Source organism: Emys orbicularis, chromosome 2 (assembly GCF_028017835.1).
Source record: "Emys orbicularis isolate rEmyOrb1 chromosome 2, rEmyOrb1.hap1, whole genome shotgun sequence".
Taxonomy (NCBI): Eukaryota; Metazoa; Chordata; order Testudines; family Emydidae; genus Emys; species Emys orbicularis.
In genome coordinates, this window is record NC_088684.1 from 155,034,060 (window position 1) to 155,054,810 (window position 20,751).

General features: G+C 39.5%; 1 protein-coding gene across 1 annotated transcript in view; it reads left to right on the forward strand.

Moving 5' to 3' along the window:
• Positions 1 to 9,260: 9,260 nt before the first annotated feature.
• Positions 9,261 to 20,751, forward strand: part of MYO10 (myosin X) — a 184,829-nt gene continuing 173,338 nt past the window's right edge. The window contains exon 1 of the mRNA XM_065397764.1: positions 9,261 to 9,353. The gene's annotated coding sequence lies outside the window, so the exon portion shown is untranslated. The remainder of the gene's footprint in view (positions 9,354 to 20,751) is intronic.

A 20,751-nucleotide genomic window follows, 5' to 3' on the forward strand; every position in this document is an offset into this window, starting at 1 on the left:
CAAGTAACTCCTCACTTAAAGTCGTCCCAGTTAACGTTGTTTCATTGTTACGTTGCTGATCAATTAGGGAACATGCTCGTTTAAAGTTGCGCAATGCTCCCTTCTAACTTGTTTGGCAGCTGTCTGCTTTGTCCACTGCTTGCAGGAAGAGCAGCCCCTTGCAGCTAGCTGGTGGGGCTTGGAACCAGGGTGGACTGGCAGCCCCCCAGCTCCCCGTTCCCCTAAGTTGCCTGTGCGGCAGCCGCCCAGCAGGCTATCAATTGCTGGCAGTTCAGCTGTCCCTCCCCCCGCTGCCATGTGCGTCTCCTGCCCTCTGCCTTGGAGCTGCTCCCTGGAGCCTCCTGCTTGCTGTGCGGGGGAAGGGGAAGAAGGGGGGCTGATGTCAGGGTGTCCCCCCTGCTCCTGCACCCCGCTTACCCCATCTTCCATAGAGCAGGGGGGACACACGACAGGGCTCAGGATGGAGGGAGCTTCCTGGCAGCAGCTGCCGTCTCAGCTTGCTGATCTACTTAAAAAGTCAGTGTACTTATATTGGGGTCAGCGTACTTAAAGGAGCAATGCACATCTTTCTCACACACACACAGTGTGTGTCTCTGTCTGCCATGCTGTCCCCCCTCCCTGCATTCATGCTGCCTTGTAGAGTGTGAGGCTACATCAGGGGTTAGCAACCTTTCAGAAGTGGTGTGCCGAGTCTTCATTTATTCACTCTAATTTAAGGTTTCGTGTGCCAGTAATACATTTTAATGTTTTTAGAAGGTCTCTTTCTATAAGTCTATATTATATAATTAAACTATTGTATGTAAAGTAAATAAGGTTTTTAAAATATTTAAGAAGCTTCATTTAAAATTAAATTAAAATGCAGAGCCCCCCGGACCGGTGGCCAGGACCTGGGCAGTGTGAGTGCCACTGAAAATCAGCTCGCGTGCCGCCTTCGGCACACGTGCCATAGGTTGCCTACCCCTGGGCTACATTAACAACGAGTTAACCCTTGAGGGCTCAGCCAATTGCTAGTTAATCATTTAGCAGTAAGGCATTCCCTGGGAAATATCCCACCCTCTGACTTCACCACCTCAACCAAGCTTCACAGTCATCAACAGTATTAAATTGTTTGTTTAAAACTTATACTGTGTGTGTGTGTGTGTATATATATAGAGAGAGAGAGTCTGTTGTCTGGTGAAAAAAATGTCCCTGGAACCTAACCCCCACATTTTATATTAATTCTTATGGGGAAATTGGTTTCACTTAAAGTCGCATTTTTCAGGAACATAACTACAACGTTAAGTGAGGAGTTACTGTACTGTTTTGAATGTGCCTGTCATTTTGTGCAATCTTCTGTATATGAAAAACAAAATGCTTGCTCTTCAGAAGTATCTCATTGAGCCAAGTAGATGAGGGACAAACTTCACCAGAGTCGGGGAACAGTCTTGTCTCACACCTCTGCTTTCAGATCCAGCACTGACATTGCGTATTTTAGTGTTAGAGCTTCTTTCACACAAGCAAATCTTAGTCTGATACACTCCACATAGTAAAAAAAATAGGATGACTGGCAAAAAGTAGTTAAGTAACAGAGGATTTAGCTACATGACAAATTTACACCATTGTAACCTAAGAGGTGAATTAAGCTAAACGGACAAAGACTCTTAATTCAAAATAAATGTGTCCATACAGACATTTGTACTGGTTTAACTAAACTGGTTTAAAAATTGATTTTAAATTGAACCAGTGCAACTTCCCTGTGTAGACAAGGCATAATGGTGGTTGTTTAGTCTAATTACAACCTGCAAAAAGTACAGTACGATGTGGCTGTGGGATATTATGTTTTATTCTGAAAAGTGAACAGTAGAGTACATCTTATTCAACAGAAAAACGTTCAGAAACGGATGCAATCATTGGTGTGATGAGCTGGAAAAATGTGCATCTTCCTAAGTAAATGGCAACTGCTTCCCACCCAAGTCTGAAAGGAAGAAAATTATATCTTTATCGTTAAATCAATGTAAAATAATTGGATTAAAGCTGTTTGACCCTTGCCTTACTCTGCAAGTAAAGAATTTAAAAATTAGATTTATCCCTTTCAAATTGAAAAATTGTTTTTGCAGAGGAATCTGCACAAGCCTAATAAACAGTTAGCAAAAAACATATTTATCATGGTTGGTCTCGAACTGAACCATGGACTTTGCTAGTGAGTTCTTCCTTTCACATGTTGCTTGAGGCATGCATGCCACACAGTACTCATGAGTCAGCTACAATTCCCTTTGTTGTGTGTTCTTTTCTAATCAGCCAGGTGGCAAGCAGAAGAAAAAAACAACTTGGATGCTAGGACATGCTCCAGGTTCCTTGTGAAAAGGGTTGAAATACTCTTCTCTAGATTGCCAGGTTGCTAAAAGTTAAGTAACCTAGAATGTTTTAAGAGGAAGATTTCTGAGTTAAAAACAACAACAACAACTAAGCAGAGTGTTACTGCAAAGCACCAGTGCACAGCTAGTGTAGAGGAAAATATTTGTGCATTAATCTAGCTCCTGGGCTACCAAAGTTGTCTGGGCAGAAATCTAAATGTAAGGAGAGGGTGGGAATACTAGAAGATGAGAAACTTGATAATTGTCACATTTTAGAATTCTTTCTCCAGTCAGTCCATCTTCATTTATGACCTTGTCCGCTGTCATAAGCTAAGATTGGGCAAGTCTGACCAGCTTTTGAACTGGAGACCACCAAACTGCTGAGGTGCTGCATGCACTGTTCACTCTGAATCCCAGCACAGTGCTAGAAGTGCTCCTTGTTGTTTTTGCTGTTGAAGTTGCTCTCTTTGGATGGGATGTAAAACCATGCTCCTGACAGTTTGTGACGATTGAAGGTACCCAGGGTATCAGGAGTTAGGGGAGTTAAATCCAGTGTCTTGGCCCTATTCCCACTTGTTTGGGCAATTACATTGGGCTAAATACATCCCTTCTGTAACTCCATTGATTTCAGCAACGTTATCTTAAGGGGTGAATGTGGATCTTCCTCTTGCCTTCTGCACCTTCATTTAGACAGATTATTTTTCTGTTCTTCCTGTCCTAAACTACTGTGTAGTTTTGCTGGTTCTGTTAAGTAACTGCCATGTTCCACTTGGAAGATGAATGTAGTGTGTGTGTGCGTATGTGTGTATAGATTGTCAAAGACTTTGAGATTCCTCTAGATAAAAGGTTCTGTAAGGTAGTTAATCAATTAAAACTAATACATGGGGGAAGGGGAGAAGGTTCAAAAGTGCTCAGTGTTGGCCTAATCTTGTTCCGTTTGGATTCAATGGTAAAACTCCCTTTAAAATCAATGAAAAAAGAGTTAGGGCAATGCTGAGTGCTTTTGGAAATCCCACCCCAAGAGAGTAATATTTATCTATTTATCCTTTATTTCAGTACTTTAGACTTATAAGAAAAAGGCTCCAGACTTATGCAGCGATTCCAGCCCAGCTGTGACTGATGCTGTTAGGGGACTCGATCAGTATGTGCTACTGCAGCCGTGATTCTACAGTATACAAAGGGTGTTCTTTACTGTTAGAAACAATCATATTTTTGGGAATTAGTCTAAATTTAAATAACATTTGTGACTCTTTAAAAAGTAATCATTTTGGTTGTATTAAAGTATAATGTTAGTTCTACGGTGTCAACATTATGGTACTATAGTTGCTATGTCATCAGCTGAAGGATTTTCTTTCTACTTTATCTGTTATGATGGTGTAACTAAAGTAGCCAACATATAGGTGAACTAATATTGCCTGGTGGTCTCCAGTCTCCTGGAGTTGATGTTCACTTCTGAAATCCATTAATCAAGGAAATTGTGTGTGGCCATAGAAAAACATCCACCAGTAATAGGTGTGTTGAAACCAACCAAAACTGGTGTGTAACACTTGCCTGTGTGTGTGTGTGTGTGTGTGTGTGTAATATATATTTCCATGAACAGTTAGGTTCTGTTTATGAAGGGAATTCATTGCCAATAAAGAATGAGAGAATAAATGGGGTCTCGGGAATGGGGTCCTGGTCCAAAACTAGGGCTCCTCCGCGCTACAATAATACAAACAATAATAGTATAACTATGTCCCTAACTTTAAGTGTGTGAGTAGTTCCACTGAGCTTGAAGTTCTTAAAGTACCTTACTAACTCAGGGCCTACGTGAGGTTTTCCTATGAAAGGCAGTCACGCCATTTTGTCTCCTTTCAGTGTCTTCACAGACATATTGAGTTCTCCTTGCCCCACCTGCCAAATGTCAGTGAAATATTGTTAGTGGAAAGGTAATGCATATTGTGCACTAGGGTCAGTGGATTTTTCCAGAACTGAAATTCTGGAATAGTCATTTATTTTCCTGTGGTAGGTTGCATGGTGCTGCTGAAATAGTAGCTCAGATTTTAAATAAATAACATTGATTTAATACCGCACCTTGCATAAAAGTGCAAATTCTTCCTGTGCTTTTATCAGCAAAGTGATTCAGGAAACGTAAACTGGGAAAATCAGTACTACTAGGAAGGAAACATGGAGCAGACAAAATGGCTAGAGATACTAAAAGTGGCATAAAATACATACAGCACAATGTAAACAAATTGTAAAAAATGTCCACTAAATTTGGTTGCCCTGTTCTTGGGTATCTAGCCTGACATATACATGGAAGCTTGATTTTTAGAAAAGCTGAGCACCCACCACTTGAATTTGAAGTCAGTGGGAGCTAAGAATATTTGGCATGTGAAATTCTGGTCCCATTGAACTCAGTGGAAACTTTGCCACTGACTTTCAGCGAGGCCAAGGTTTCACCCAGCATCTCTGCAAATCTGACCCCCTAGATGTCTCAAGTTGGACATCCAAAATGGAGACACCCAGAATTGGAGGTCTCTTCTGGAAATGTATCTCTTTCTTGTTAACCAGAGCAACCTACTTTATTAGGTTAGCACTGTTGGGGGGGAAGGGGAGGGGGAAGACCTGTTAAATTATCTTTCTTTGAAATGTTACAAAGTCTGTAATTTCTGGCTGGAAAACTCCTCAAGTTGTAACTCCTCCACTGGTCTGAGTGTGAGGTGGTAGTCAGGAAGAATGGAAGGCAAACATGGTTTCTTGGGCAGGATTTTTTTGTTTATTCTTAAAAAAAAAAAAAAAAAAAAAAAGATAATCCGCACCCTGAACCTCTTAAAGAAAGTGATCTGCAGATGTGCAATTTACAAACCAAGAGGTAAAACCAATAATAAAAGCTATTTTGGAAATGTCTGTGGTCTAAGTGACTAAGTATGAAATCTTATTGGTAATAGGCCACTTTTTTTTTTTCTTTTTTCTTGGCACTCTGGGGAAATGTATTTGCTGGTTATAGAAATGATTGTGATGGCCCTCTTCTATGAATGCTATTCTAAACATTTTTATAGTCTCATTTAACTGAAATAAAAAAGCATTAGGCTCTAATCCAGTGAGTAGAATCTGTAACACAAATGTATGTTTCATGGCTTTATTTTTCCTGTTTATTTTGCCATGGAATAACAGACTGGCAGTATGTCAAATTGCATATTAGGGAGCTTTATAGTAACAAAGTGATCAGTTGTTTTTCATCTAAAAATAAGTTTGGAACAATGAGCGATAGATAGCATGTGCATTCACCAGATCCCTTCCTCATATGAGCCAGTTGTTTGAATACCAACATGAGGCTGGCCAATAGCATGCGATGCTGATTTCCCAACCGATACAAAAAAGAAATGGGCAGTTTCTAGTTATCAGCATTTATTCATAACTGTCCAAAAGACCTTTGGAATAAAGCAGTTTGTATTTCTGCTTTTTTCCTCCTTCAGGGGAAAATGTTGCTTGTATGGACATGCACAAAAACCCTTCACTTCAACCTGTGGTAGTTTCTTTCTCTCATCAAAGTGAAGTGAGCACCCATGGTCTTGAAATTGTTCTTATGAATGGAGTTGCCAAAGATATTGACCGACACCAAACTACTGTTCCCCAGTCCCATCTAAAAATGATGCAAACCTAAGAAGGGGAAAATTTCATTATGGGTAAAAAGTTCAAGTGAAAATGTACCTAAAGATTTTAAATGGAGCTTACCTTTGGTAAGATTTATTTAAAAAGCTCTTGATTCTGAGGTGTGAAGAGGTGTCTGTTTTCTAACCTAATATAGTCCAGTGAGATTTCTGTGTCGCTACCCAGTACACGTCATGGGCTATTGTACAAGGTCTAAACCAGGGGTACTCAACCTGGGGACGGGGGGGATCAAGACACATGCCCTTGGGATCACAAACTAGTTTCAGAAGGTTGGGTACATCCGCCTTTTCTTTATGGCTAGATGTAAATGGTGTACGTATGTCCAGAACTTTTTTTTTTAATTTCTGTTTTAACATGGGGGCATGGAATGGAAAATTTTGAGAAATACTTATCCTGAATAAACAAAACAGAGGTGCTGCATCCTAAAGCATATAAGTCAGTTGCACTTAGTAAATGATTTTGAATGCATATGAATGGGTTACAACAAATTGACAAGAGGTATCTTTATTTTTCACACCTTTTAAATCTGATTCCAAGCCATTACTTGCTGTGTGTGCCAAATTTTGCCTTGTAATCCAGAAATATTCACAATGGGCAATTTAAATGACAGGCTGAAATTTTCCTCCTTCCCTTATGAGAAAACGATTTGAACACAGAAGTAAATGGGTATACATGTGGGTAAATATTTGTTTTGGCAAACCTTGCAGGTTTGTGTTTGTAAGTCAGACAGTATCCTTACAGAGGAAATGACAAATCCTGCAAAAGTGCATGGTCCTGATTCACCATGGTGCATTACTCCAACTGTACATGGGCGTGACTCCGGTTGATTTCAGCAGAATCACGCTAACCTAAAACAGGAGTAATGCAATGGTGAATCAGGCTGAACAGTTGTATTTATGTAATTTGTGCTCAAACAGCTTCTTTCACAGCAGTGTTCTCAAATCACTTTCCTGACATTAAGCCTCACAACACTCCTGTAACCTAGGTATTATTCTCGCTATACAGAGGGACGAAGCTAAAGCGGAAAGGATAATGACATGCCCAAGGACATGCACGCAGTCAGTTGCGGATGAGTCCATGCTGTCAATTCTAACCTTTACTGTCGCTCTCTGTATATATGTTATGTCTTAGTTATGTACAGATATGGCCAGATTGTGTAATTCATTCACTGGGGTACTGCTAAATCACACATTACCACAGGGGAAACTTCAGGAGTCTGTCTGTGTTGGGAGGCATAATCCCTCCCAGAGTTTTAGCCGGTGCAGGGGAAATATGTTTACTGCCCCGTCCTTCAGGGAGTATGCTCCTTTCTTTGTGATGGCCAGTTTGCAGGCCCAGCACTGTTCCTGGGAAAAGGTTTATGGACCTTTCTTGCTCCCCTTGTAGTAGTTTGGACCCCTGGTGACAGAGAGAGAAAAGTCCCTTTAGTTGAGTGGGTAAAGAGACTGCAATTATAAATGGCCTATAGTGGGAAAGACACTTAGTGCTCTTCTTTTTCCAGTGTCCTTGCACAGGGGCCAGCATAATCCAGGTCTGTGCGTATGTCTACTCTGGCTTTGCGTACATGCAGTTTAAAGCAAACAAAAGTGTGAATGTTAAAACGCCACTTAGTGAATTGGAGAAAACAGCCATGCTTCCTAGGCAGCAGCTGTCTGTTAATAACTGAATTGCCTGAGCTGACAAGCAGCTGCAAGTGTCAGTTTTATCTTTTGAGCTACTGCTGTCTTCATATCACACTGTCAACAGTGAAGACTGTTTCGATCCAAAGGGTATAGATCTATATGAAAACAATAAGTATGTATCTGAGCAAGCACGGGCTGGCTTTGTGGGGTAGTTGTGTTGGCAGAACCTGTTCTTACTGATGGTGATGAATGTATTTATAGCAATAATGTGTCAGTAGTTAACATAAAAAGGCCTTTGTCCTTTGCATTTGGAGTGCTCCCATTTGTAGTAATGATGAGAAATATTGCTCAATGACAAGCCTGTTTTCTTGTAAGTTGTGTCATCACTCTTGAATCAGAATGAGCATGACACTGATCTATAGGAGAAAAATAACTTTTGTGGGAATACTTTGTACAGACAGATACTTTTTTTACTTACCTTGTCGTTGGCTCTTACAGAAATGTTAACAGTGGGAGAAAATCCTAAGATAAATGACTATTGTGCTGCAGTACTAAAGTTGGATAGATCTAAATGTTATGCAAACCACATGACTTTCAAGCGTCCAGAAACATGGCTGTTCTCAAAGAGGAATAAACCTACCATCCTCCCCTGAAAAGGCAAAATAGAATGTGCTCCCAAGTCATCATCTTAGGGCCTGATCCTGCCAGGGCTAAACATACTTGAGCACTTAATTCCTTGTAGGAGATGCCCATAGGGTTGGGCTGTTATACAGCTTTAGGGCCTGATCCAAAGCTCATTGAAGTCGGTGGGAGTCTTTCCATTGTCTTCAGTGAGGTTTGGGTTAGATCTTTAACAATCACTTAGGGCTTGTCTACACTTGAAATGCAACAGCAGCACAGCTTTGCTGCAGCAGCTGAGACACTGCCTTCACCAACGGGAGAGCTTCTCCGTTGGCGTAAGCAATCCACCTCCCCAAGAGATGGTAGCTAGGTCAACAGAAATGTTCTTCTGGCAACATAGCGCTGTCTATGTTGAGTGGGGTTATGTCAACCCAGGTTCGTCACTCAAGGGTGTAGTTTTTCACATCCCTGAGCCACATAACTGAATCAACCTAACTTTTTAGTGTAGACCAGCCCCCTCCGCTCCCCCCATCCTTTGTCACACCCCTTTCCCAGTCCCCCAATGTAAGGAGAGATTCTGAAATGTCTAAAATACAGTTGACTTAAAGGGTGTGGAAGAGCAGTGCCTTCAGGAAAGGTAGAAAATGAAAGCACAGTGGGGTTGCCAGCTTTGGGAAAACCCTTAACTTGGGCTGTAAACTTAAAAACCACTTTGATGTAACTTCGTGTATGTTAATCCATAAGGCGTATGACTCAGTGATTTGGCTCCAGCTAGTTTTGCTGACAAGAAAGAGAGCATTGTAGTCTAAATATCCCACAAACAATCTACTGTTTGAGTAGAAATTGTCAAATATTCACTGGGAAATGATCTTGTTCCATTCTCTTACTTGCCTACTTGGACCAGACCTTTGCTTTGTCTCTTGTTTGGCAAATGTTTTGAAGAAAAATATTTCAATTGAATAGTTTGTGTTTGTTGCCAATGTACACCCACCTCCTAAAGTCTGAACTTATTTGTTTGTTATAGGGATCACGGGTCTGGTTGCGAGAAAATGGTCAGCATTATCCAAGCACTGTACATTCCTGCGCGGAGGGAGTTGTTGTATTCAGGACAGATTATGGTCAGGTAAGATGCTACTCGTAATCTTTTCTATCACTGTTTAGAAAATAAAGAAGACACCCTATGTTTAAAAATATATATATTATACAGGGTTAAGACGGCTGATGAACTTTGGGGAATTTGGATATAAAAATGTTGCTGTTTTAATAGATCTTCCAGTTGTATTGCTGGTGGTTTGGTGTAACTATGTTGGACAAAGCTGAAGAAACATTGTCAACATTTGTGAGGTTTAAAACTTGATCTTCTTCGCAGAAACAAAAATCCAATCCTTATTGACACCAGTTGGAAACTCTGATCTCATACGAGCCATACATTGGTGATCCACAGTTCATATGATACCTATCCAGTAATTCTGCCTGTCCCCACTGCATCTCACCCTGTTTCATCCATTGACAGAGATCGAGCTCCAATTGTATATTCTCTAATCCTACAGCAGGTGAACGCAGAGAATCAGATTTTTGTAAGAGTAGTCAGAATCCCTCAGAAAACATCTTTGCCTTAGCCTGATACTAAAAAGTAACAGTAATAAAACCAAAATGTGTGCTATCGTAAGAGAGAACCCTTTATATTTTGGCTTGTTTATATTGGGGGACATGTTAAGTTGGGTGTCGAGTGTAGCTAAAGCTTTAAATTTCAAGCTCTTGCATGTTCCTTCTTTACTCTCCATTCTTCTGTACCAGTTTGAGATGTTGGATGTTGTTCTGCCCACTCTGCAGGTGGAAACATCACATGAGTTCATTCCAGTTTGTCCAGTGAATTTTTCAAGTTATTTAGGTTTGACTGTTCCTGTTCGATCCATTTGTGTAATGTTGATCCATACCACTTTCCAGCCCTTCTGAAATTTTAAGACTAGATCATCAGTTGGTGTAAAATCGGTCACTTTACAAGGACTGATAATCTAATCAGAAAAATGGAAAGACAGGTCACGTTAAAGCACTGTAACTTTATTTGTGTTTACAGAATAAATTGATTGTCATGTACATCATGTGTACATATGACACATGTATATTTATTTTTAAAATAAAATGCAGGCTGAGCCTGGTACTAGCTGTCTGGTTTAATCACAAACCCTACCCAGCTTCTAAAAAGAACAGCCCAAATTTTCAGTCTTGGGTATCTAAAGTTAGGCATCTAACGGAGCACCACAACTCCAGCTGGAGGTAATGGAAGCTGCTGGTGCTTGGCACCTCTGAGCCAGTTTTAATTAGTTGTTCTAAAAAGGAATTAGGTGACTGACTTTGACCCCCACAATGAAAAATGTGCCCAGTAGTTATTATGTGAGTATGAACAACTCTTGTGTACATATAATATCTGAAATGTAGTGTTGCTCTCTTTTCAGCATGTACATACTAAAAGGCTGAACTGCACAGGACTTGAAGCAGGGTTCATGCTGTTACCTTTGTAAAATGTGAATGATTCCATTTCCTGAGGGACCCCTTACTTGATAGTAAATGGCACCTTCAGTGTTTTAACAGACACTATTATTTACAGTAGGGTGAAACATAAGATGTTGGCAACAACCTGCGGAACCATTAAGTAACATTTAATATAAATAATACAGCCTACAACTTGATTGGCTAGCATATTTTTAGTGGGACAAAGCAACTTTTAGTGGGACACTGAGTAATCCTGGTGTTTTTAGAAGAATGCTTTGGGGTTTAGCAGCACCACACTGGTTGACATTAAGGATGTTGCACAAGTAAATTCTCTTGCGCCTATTTGAAAGTTTCCCCTTGATGCGTTAACCACTTGTGTGCTGTGTAATGTAACAAATATATGGCTTAAAACAGTTTACCAGTGTTGCCTGTCATACAGTACCTGGCAGTCACCTTTGAAGTGCTGACAATCCAATGAGACGCTAGAACTTTAAAGGAATACTGCTGCATGGGAAGTCACACGGGTGTAGGGCTGAGATTTTCAATAGAGCTTATGTCCAATTGAAATTTTATGAGTTTGATAACTAATTCCTGGGCTCTTTAGGAAATTCCAAGCATGACACTTATGTCTATTGATTATGGAAGTGTTATGATCTTTACTGAGCGCAGAACTATGTTTGACCCCATATCTGCTGCCAGAACTTGCAGGTATTGCCACACTCTGTTTTCAATTGTACATTCAGTCACTTGAGTGGAATGTGAAGATGTAATCAGGGAAACATTAGGAAGACATGTTTCCTGGGGTTGCTCTTGCACCCTTGTTCATTCAAGAGACTCATGTTATCTTAACTTTAGCATGCTCAACATGGGAATCTTTTTCTGTTTGGACTTGAGATCATTGTCACTTTATATTACTGCAATGGGCAATTTGCTATAGCTAAGGAGAAGACAGTGTTTAATTTTTCTTCTTTCTTTCTTTCCATACTATTCTGAGCACTGGAAACTTATTTTTTAGATGACTCTATGGCACTTAATTGTTCTTTGAAAGAATGCTAGTCGAAGTGAATGCTGCTGAATACAAACACTCTTGCGCAGTGTTTGATATGACATTAAGATGACAGTAAATTACACATCAGGAGCCCTCATGGAAAATGCAGTGCACCACTGTTTCTTGAACAGGAAAAATTCAGATAGCATTAAACTAGTCATTTAAAATAAGGCTGTTTGATTTATTATGATTGAAATACTGTGGTAGCATCACCCTGCTGCTGCTGTGGTACTTTGTGCATATGCATGGAGACAGTTTGAAACTAGTAGCAGCTGGTAGCTTAACTGTAATATGTGGTCCTGGCCATCCCCAAGCATTTGCATCTGCACACCCAGTTATTCCAGGTCCACTTTTGGGGACTCCCCTTTTATCACCCTCTTCTTTCTCTCAATTCTTGGTGGAAAGAAAAGAGAGAGTGTGTTGCTTCTTCATGTTGCATTGAAATCAGCTGGTGGATGAACTTCCAAAGTGGTTTGAAGACTAGGTTGAAGCAGAGATTTGTGTGTCCTGTCTAGAATGAGCTAAAAATTGTGATGAGTGGCAGTTCTAAATTTTATCCTCTTTTCTTTATGAGCTTCTATGGGATCTGGGTGCCTTCCAGAGTGGGAGAAACTTCACTGTGATTGTTGTTTTTGTATCAGACTCTTTCCTCTGTTTTGACCTGAGTAATGCTAATGTGTGTGTAGTAGTTGAGGCTGTGCATACTGTTCTGTAAGGTGCATGGAACATCTGTGTATGGTTCTATATAGTGTCTGTGTGTCTCTGTGTGTATTACACATACAGAGTATGAGACTTACTCTTCCCTTGGATCCCCATCATATTTCAAAGAGTGCATTAAACTTACTGAATCATTTTTATATTTGTGAGTACTTTCACATGCTCTTTTTGGGGGATAAAATTATGATATTTTCTCCTTTTAAAAAGCCTTTATTTAATGATAAAACAGGCATTTCCTCATCTCCACGTTCTATAAAGTTTAATGGAGTTGTGTGAGCTTATAAAATACTCAACTGAACATGAAGTAAAACCCTAAAAGCACTGCTGTCACTGTAAGCTCCACTTGAAATGGGGTGCATTGCACACACTCAATAAAGAGTATGAATGGCTCCATCTATCAAGATGCCACAAGAGACCTCAAGCAGCTGTTGAAGTTAGGAAAGGGTCCATCAATCCTTTTGCACGTCTTCAGATAGTGTGGATTTCACTCTTACTATTATTATTACTTTGTTTTATACACAGTAGTGTCTAAAAGCTCTGCCGAATATTAGGGCCCTATTGTGCTAGAAGCTGTACGTAGCCATAGTATGAAATTAGTCTCTGCCCCAAAGAGCTTAAATCCAAATAGGTAAGTCAAAGGGTGGGAGAAAGGTGAACCCAGATCTCTTGAGTCCCCGTTTAGTGCTTTAACCACAAGACCATCCTTCCTGTCCTAATCAAGATCCTTTTCCAGTGCTTACATGTCAAAGGGCTGGTCCAAAAGTGCCCAGAACTTTGTATAAGCTACATAACAGCATACTGGGGATTCAATTTTTAGGCAGCTGTTCTTGTTTGCAGAAGTTTTATATAATGGATTTGAGATGGATAGCTAACAGTCTTTCTGAACAATCCCATGAAAAATGTAATTTCTGTAACATCCCTTTCCTTTCCCTTCCAGAAGACCTTGCCTGTAAGTTTAACAAGACTTGACACAATGCGGGGGGGGACCTTGTTCTGGTATGAAGAAACTTGCACAGAGAGTATAAGCTGAATTGATTGCCACAAACTGATTAGCATCTGTGACATTGAAATTGCAGAATGCTTAATTACATACTCCTTTAGTTGACTGAGAGAAACTTTTAAATCAAAATACATTCTAAATGGAAGCAGCTGAGATATAATATCCCTAAAATGTAGGTTCTTTAAAAACACAGATGGTAAATATCACTAGCAAAGACCTTGTCAGTCAGAACAACTTTCTTTTGAATTTGCTTTACAAAGAAGTAATTCATGGTACAGTATTATGTCAGCAAACAGGACATAGCTTAGTATCCTCGGCCTCAAATAAGAGGCACCTGTAAATGGTTTGGTCTGCGTTTTCTATATGTTTAACTTAACGTGGCTCTGCTGAAGTATTTATGCACATCAAGAATGGGAAGCTTACATATGTTCTGTGTTAAACACAACTCAAGTATGTTTTCCACAGGGGTTTGCACCTTCCTTTTTTCCTCCTCACTCTGGGGGCTGGGAGAGTTTCTCATGATGAGCTCATTCAGGAAGGTTAGAGCTGGACTTTACTTGAGAATATGCTCAAGGCAGTAATGTTCCTACAGTGAAGTTGCTGTGTGATATATACATCCATCCAACTAGACAACATTTAAATTAATTAAAACAAATCCCCAGTGTTATAACAAGCATCCTGGGTCTTATTTTTGTATAAACACTCTTTCCTATGCCTCATGTCATCTATTCTTGCATCATAATTTAGCCCCTATTCTGCAAACCTGTACTACTGGGTGTAGTATTAATATGATGAGTTGTCCCTTTGGGTCAGATTCTGCCACCTATACTCTGTGTGGCATACTTAACTGTGTAGGTAGACCCACTGAAGTCATTTGAACAAAATTCTTCTTTGCCTTGATGCCTACAAAAAACTTGTTGTTAAGCTGTTTGTGGACAGAGACCATTGTCTAGCATGTTGACCAATATTGACTCATTGTTTACCATTACTCTGCCATTTGCTGGCTCCGTCTGTCTCCTACTGAGATTGTAAGCCCATTGGGGCAGGGACTGTCTTTTTCTTCTGTGTTTGTACAAAGAGGTCCTGGTCTATGACTAGGGTTCCTAGGTGCTATGGTGATAGTACTACTACTACTAATGAATAATTAATAATGATAATACTTAATGAAAATACTGAAGGCAATTGGACTGGTCATCAGTAAATGCTATACTCTATGTTAAGAGTTTGTAGACTCATCCCAAAATTCTGAATTCTTCAGATCAGGGATTGTACATTCGTTCGCTTTTTAAAGTGCTATGCCCTCCTATGACACTACATACAAATAAATGCTCAGTAATAATCCTCAAACCATATTTTATTATAACTCCTCAGTTGAACCTGTGTCACTACTGAAGCATGCTCACCAAAAGTGTCTGTTTTTTAACACTCCCTCATGGTGTTCCTTGCATTTTCAAACTTGCTTAGAAAATATGCAGGGATATTTAGGTGACTTTTTTCTCAAAGCTACTTTTGGAGTTAAATTGCATAAACACTGAATGATTGTCACTTGTAAGGATTTTTCCAGGATGCTTTCAGTTTAAAAAACTCAATAAAATAATTTGCAGGACTATTGGCTTACGCCATTGTAGTTTTACAGCATCTTTCAAATAGCAGATATACACTGTCTATGGGCTAGATTTCAAATTCAGTGGCTTAATTTCAGGAAATTGGATTCCATCTGTCTAAACACTGTAAAGTTAGGACTAATTCTTTAGTTAGTTGATATTGGGCTCTGCTATAATAAATCTGGTAATGATTCTTGGGTATACTTGCAAAACCTACTGCTGCGGTTATTGGGGCCTTGGTTTCCCAGAAGAAAGATAGGGCAATATTGGGGATGGAGGCAGGGAAAGCACTAAAACTCAGATTGTGTTTTTTAGTACCCTGGTTTTATCTTGTGTTGAGTAATGTATAAATCTTTGTGCAGGATGTCAAAGTTCAGTGTCTTTTGCTCCAAGCATCTGTTGACACCCTTGTAAACAGAGCTAATGACATATGTTAACTGAGCGACTTCTGGAGATGTATACTTGTGTAAAAATGGGTTAGAGCAGGGGTTCTCAAAACCTCATTGCACTGTGACCCCCTTCTGACAACAAAAATTACTATACAACACCGGGGGGTGGGGTGGGGGGAGACCAAAGCCTGAGCCCACCTGAGCCCTGCTGCCCCGGGTGGGGTGGGGGGGCCCAAAGCCTGCGCCCCACTGCTCCAGGTACAGGGGCCAAAGCTGAAGCCCAGGCAGGGGGCCTGTAACCTGAGCTCCAGCGCCCAGGGCTGAAGCCCTCGAGTTTCGGCTTCAGCCCTGAGTGGTGGGGCTCAGGCTTCAGCCCCAGGCCCCAGCAAGTCTAAGCCAGCCCTGGCAACCCCATTAAAATGGAGTCATGACCCACTTTGGGGTCCTGATCCACAGTTTGAGAACTGCTGGGTTAGAGCATGTCTTACCCCCAGTCAGCAAGTGATTGGCCAGTTTTTGTGCAAATATTGTAATGTTCTAGAAACAGCCTCACGGAGTATAAATGCCAAGTTGGCAATAAGCTTTTTAGGTCATCATTTCTCAGCTTGTGGGTCATGACCCCCAAGGGGTCACCAGAAGTTGTTGGAGTGAAGGGGGCTGTGTGCATAGTCTGTCTCTGGTGCTCTTTTGAGGCAGATTTGTTTAAACCAATTCAGTCCTCAGATGCCAAAAGTACCTCATGGGGACCATTGTGCTGAATGTCATAGTGCCTCCTATCAAGCATGTTGTGAACTGTTGCAAAAGATTCTGGGATCCATTTACCACCTCACTAGTTCACACACCCTATAATTGAAACACAAAAAAGATTGGATAGAATGCGGTCATGAGGTCTTATGTTACTAAGGCGTTCCTTACTGTTACAAATGTATACTTCAGAACATTTTCTGATATACTAATTCAAGCTAAATACACTTGCAGAATTAACAAAGTATATTTTCTGATGAATGATTCTTGCCTTTTGAGTACTTTGTTTAATTACTTGCTAATTTGCAAAATTCAGTAGTTTGCAACAGGCCTCTTTAGTGTGTGTTGTGGAGGTTCTGGTTTATATAAATGCTAAAAAGAAAAATGAAAACTTTCAGCACAGCCATTACTTTAAAGGAAAATGTGATTCCTTTGTTTGCAGTTGAGCTGATATAGCAACTGTCCAGTTATAGCTTTGAAAGGCAAACCACGTGCTCTGTCACTTGCTTTGCACCAAGTGTGATGTTTTTACACACCAATATTAAGTCCTTGAAAGCTTGTTCAGGGCTAATTTAGTCCAAAGCGTTTTTATTTGGCCTTGCTCAAGACTAACCTAGTGTTCAGAAAAACAAGCCTTGCTGTGTTTGTTTATATCAAAGGCTGAGTGGAGACATTGCTACTAAGAAGGAGCAGTATTTTTTTCAATTTGTTCCCTCTACTATGTGCTCATTCCATCATACCCTAATGGGCATTTATTGTAAAATGTGTAAAATATCATCTACTGAGGCATACATTGCCTTTTCTTTTCCAAAGGCACAGTCTCTTGGTATTTGTCCCCTTTCACTCACCAAAACACTACCCTTGATTAGTTGCAGGATGGGAGCATCTGGGAAATAGAGTGTTTAAAATAAAGCTTAAATTAAACAAAGATTATAGGCCAAATTATTCTCTCTTACACCTATGCAACTCCATTAGAGCCACTGGGATTGCAGTTTTGCTCTCTAGTTATAGCAGTGTAGCCACCCTGTATTTAACCCTGCATGGTCAGAAATGGGAGGGTTTGAAAGAGGTCAAGCCAAAGAGTTATAAAGCACATGAATAATTCTTAAAAAATAAAAATGACCACCAGGTCAGACAAATTGTTTCTTTTGTTTCTTCAAGGGTAGTGTTCTTGACTTACTGAGCATTATTAGGTACTATTTGTTGTCACTGCTGAAATCCATTCTTTTGGTATTCGTATTGCTGTCATTTTTGGACAGCAATGCAGTATGAATTAAAACTTTCCTCTCACCACTGTGCAATGCAGAAAGTGGTATTTTTAGTTCCTGTGAGATGTCAGTGAGAGCAGTTAATTTCTGAGACTCCTACATAGGGTACTTTTTTGTCTTCTAGAAATTCTTGACCTACTATGATCCCTATGATCTGTCTTGGCTATGTAAACAGTTAAGATGTCAGTCTTTTCAGTTGCTTTTTGTAAAGAAAATCTAAACCATCTGTGCTTTTATTATGCCTGCACTAAAGAGAGCAAAACTGCTTTTGTTTTAAGATTAAAGCAGATGTACACAGACTGCCATTTTAATTTCTTTTGTAAGGGTTACAATACATTTCAGCTGTTCACAAAAAATGGAAAGGAATTCAGGCTACTTTGTTCGTAAAAATCGAGTATTGTGATGAGTAAGCTTGTCAATTCAATTTTGTAGCACTGTTTCCAGACTCCTTTGGATGTGGAACTGAGTTTATTGTTCGGTGTTATCAGTGCCTTATGACCATACGGTTTGGGTTAAACAAAATATACGTTACTGTGTCAGTTTGCAACAGGGAGATGCTTCATATTGCTCAGTACCATTGGGCCAAATTCTGATGTTCTTATTCAAATCAAAACTCCTGTTGCCTTGTATGGGACTTCGCCTGAGTAAGAACTGAGTGAAAACGTAAGGATCTCTAATTGCTCCATCCTGCAAAATTCTACTTGCAGGGAGACACTGAGGCTACTTGTTTTAGTAAGGACTCCTTATGTGTACGGGTTTGCAGGTGTGGCCCAAACGTTTTAAAGAAAAATGTGTAAGGAAACTAAATTAGGTAAGTCTTTCTTTTTCTTGGGGTCATTTAATTGCATTAACTTTTCAAATAGATAAAAATATATTTCCCCCCCTCTCAGAATAATTTGTCCCAAACATTGTATAATGGCACATTGCAAGCTGCAGTGTTTGAGCCACTACTATAGAATGCTGCTTTCTGTTATTATTATTATTTTTTTTAATAAGGATTTTTACGTGATGGAATACCACTACTGTGTGTGAAACATGGCAGGGGAAGACAACTACAAGAAAAAGACAGGCTGAAGTTAAGCAAAGAGCTATGTGGCAGGAACTTCACCACCTGTAATCACATAAGAAGTAGCTGCTATCCTATGAAAAGGAGAGGCCAACAATCCTTTTAACACTTGGGTCTCCAATAATTGGCTGCTGAAAAGAATCTGATAGCAAGTACAAGAAACTAAGAGACACTTATTCCGGTAACATGTAATTTATACTTAGCCACCCTTCATTAGTGTCAGAGTGAGCCATATCTATTTCCTCTGTTTTTGTGCTGTTTCTTTTTATTTTGTACATGGTTTCTCAATGTAGCATCACCAAAAAAGATCCAAACTCAATAACATGAAGAGTCTGCCTCAAATTTTCTGAGGGTAATGTGTGAAGTTGCTTCTTTCTTTCTTTTAACCTCTAGGTTATTGGTTCAAATCCAGCCAAGTGGGTAGTTTAAAAAAAATAATAATCTGTGAATCATCTGACAGCTGTTCGGGGCCTATGTGAAATGAGTGATCTCAATCCAGTCCTTAGTGAACAGCTATCCAGGTAGTAAAAAATAAACAAACAAAAAACTATGGTCACAGCTGGCATTATTTGGCATGATAGTTGCCAGTTTCAGCAGACAGGCCAAGTTGGGAAGTTTGTGATACTGACACCTTCTCTATGCCTGGTTTGTGGATTAAAAAAATGGCTTTGATTTCCACTGTAGGCAATCAGAATGACTTAAAGAATTGAATTAACTTTATAGTGTTTTAAAAGAAATAAGGAATAAAGAAAAGTGGACACTACATGAGATCAACACTCCTTTCCCACACAAATTAGCTAATTTTGTTTAAATAAACTTTTCCCCTCAGGACTCTCAATGACATTAATATTCATTATGGTTAATGTACAGATTTTTTTTCCTTCAAAAAAACCTGATGGATTTTGGAAAGAGAAAATCAAATAACTTTTTGTAGTTTTAAATTTTGCTTTGAACTTACAGAAATAGATATTTATAATGTTTGCTAACTGCAGTAACTTTAGTAAGAAATATTTAAGCGAGAGAGAACATATGCTTTTCAGATATAAAGGTGAGCCCCAAATACATGTGTTCTGGAAAATTTCTGAAGTGACCTTTTATTATTTAATTAAGAATATTAAATTATATCATGAATGAGAGGAATATCTGTGCAATGTTTTCCCCCAAAGCGTATTGCAATGTGACAGTGAAGTTATTTTGATATGGATATTTTAATTAGCTTCAAAAGAGCTTTGAAGTACTTTTGCGTGTTTGGTTTAACTTATTCAAAACACAGAAAAAGACTTTAAACAAATAGGTCACCCTTTCCTCCCCTCCACTTTTAGGAATAAGTAAGTCACACTTCATTGCACACAGGTTGGAACTGAGATAGCTAAACAGACGTATTGTATCCAAGCTGATTTATATTAACTATATTGTACATTAAAATACCTACATTAAAAGCACATTATTAAGGTTGCAAAGTCAAGCACAGAAAAGTTAGGAAATACCGTAATGAAAGTTGACTGAAGAACCTTAATTCAACTCCATTGTGCATATGGATTATGATGCAGTCTTTAATTACATGATCAAGTACTATTTTAAACTTCTTCACTTAGTCAGTCCTATAATCAACTCCTCAACATTAGCGTTTTGGAAAGGGTCCTCACTTTGTTTCGAGTAGTATCATCATCCTTTTGGGGGCCAGGAATAAACACAGAAAGCTTTTAATGCTGGGAGAATGGCAGGAATTACATATTGACTGTGATTTACCCTCAAACTAATGCACTAAATGAGGCAGGGTCCTGTGAAAAAATAGTATGTGATCACATCATTAAGGATTGCATCAAAATGCAATACACAAGAGGGTCAAAGAAATGTAATGTTGCACAGGCAGCAATCTAAATTCTGGCATTTTCTAACTTTTCAGTGCTTGACTTTGCAATCCTAATCATGTTCTTTTAACATAGTTTTTGTGTGTGTATGTCATTCATAGTTTTAAAAAGCCCTGAAAAACCAATTCCATCATGTGGCATCCTCTTGACACCAACATGGTTCATCAGCAGGGTTGGAACCTTTAGATTCACCACACAGACCTCTGCCACTTGAAGTAACCAAGTAACTGATAGCAGTAGTAGGTTATCATCCTCTAGCAGAAGAAACACTAGAGGGGGATGAAAAGCTTTGCCAGTGGATTTCACAGATGTTTGCTGACC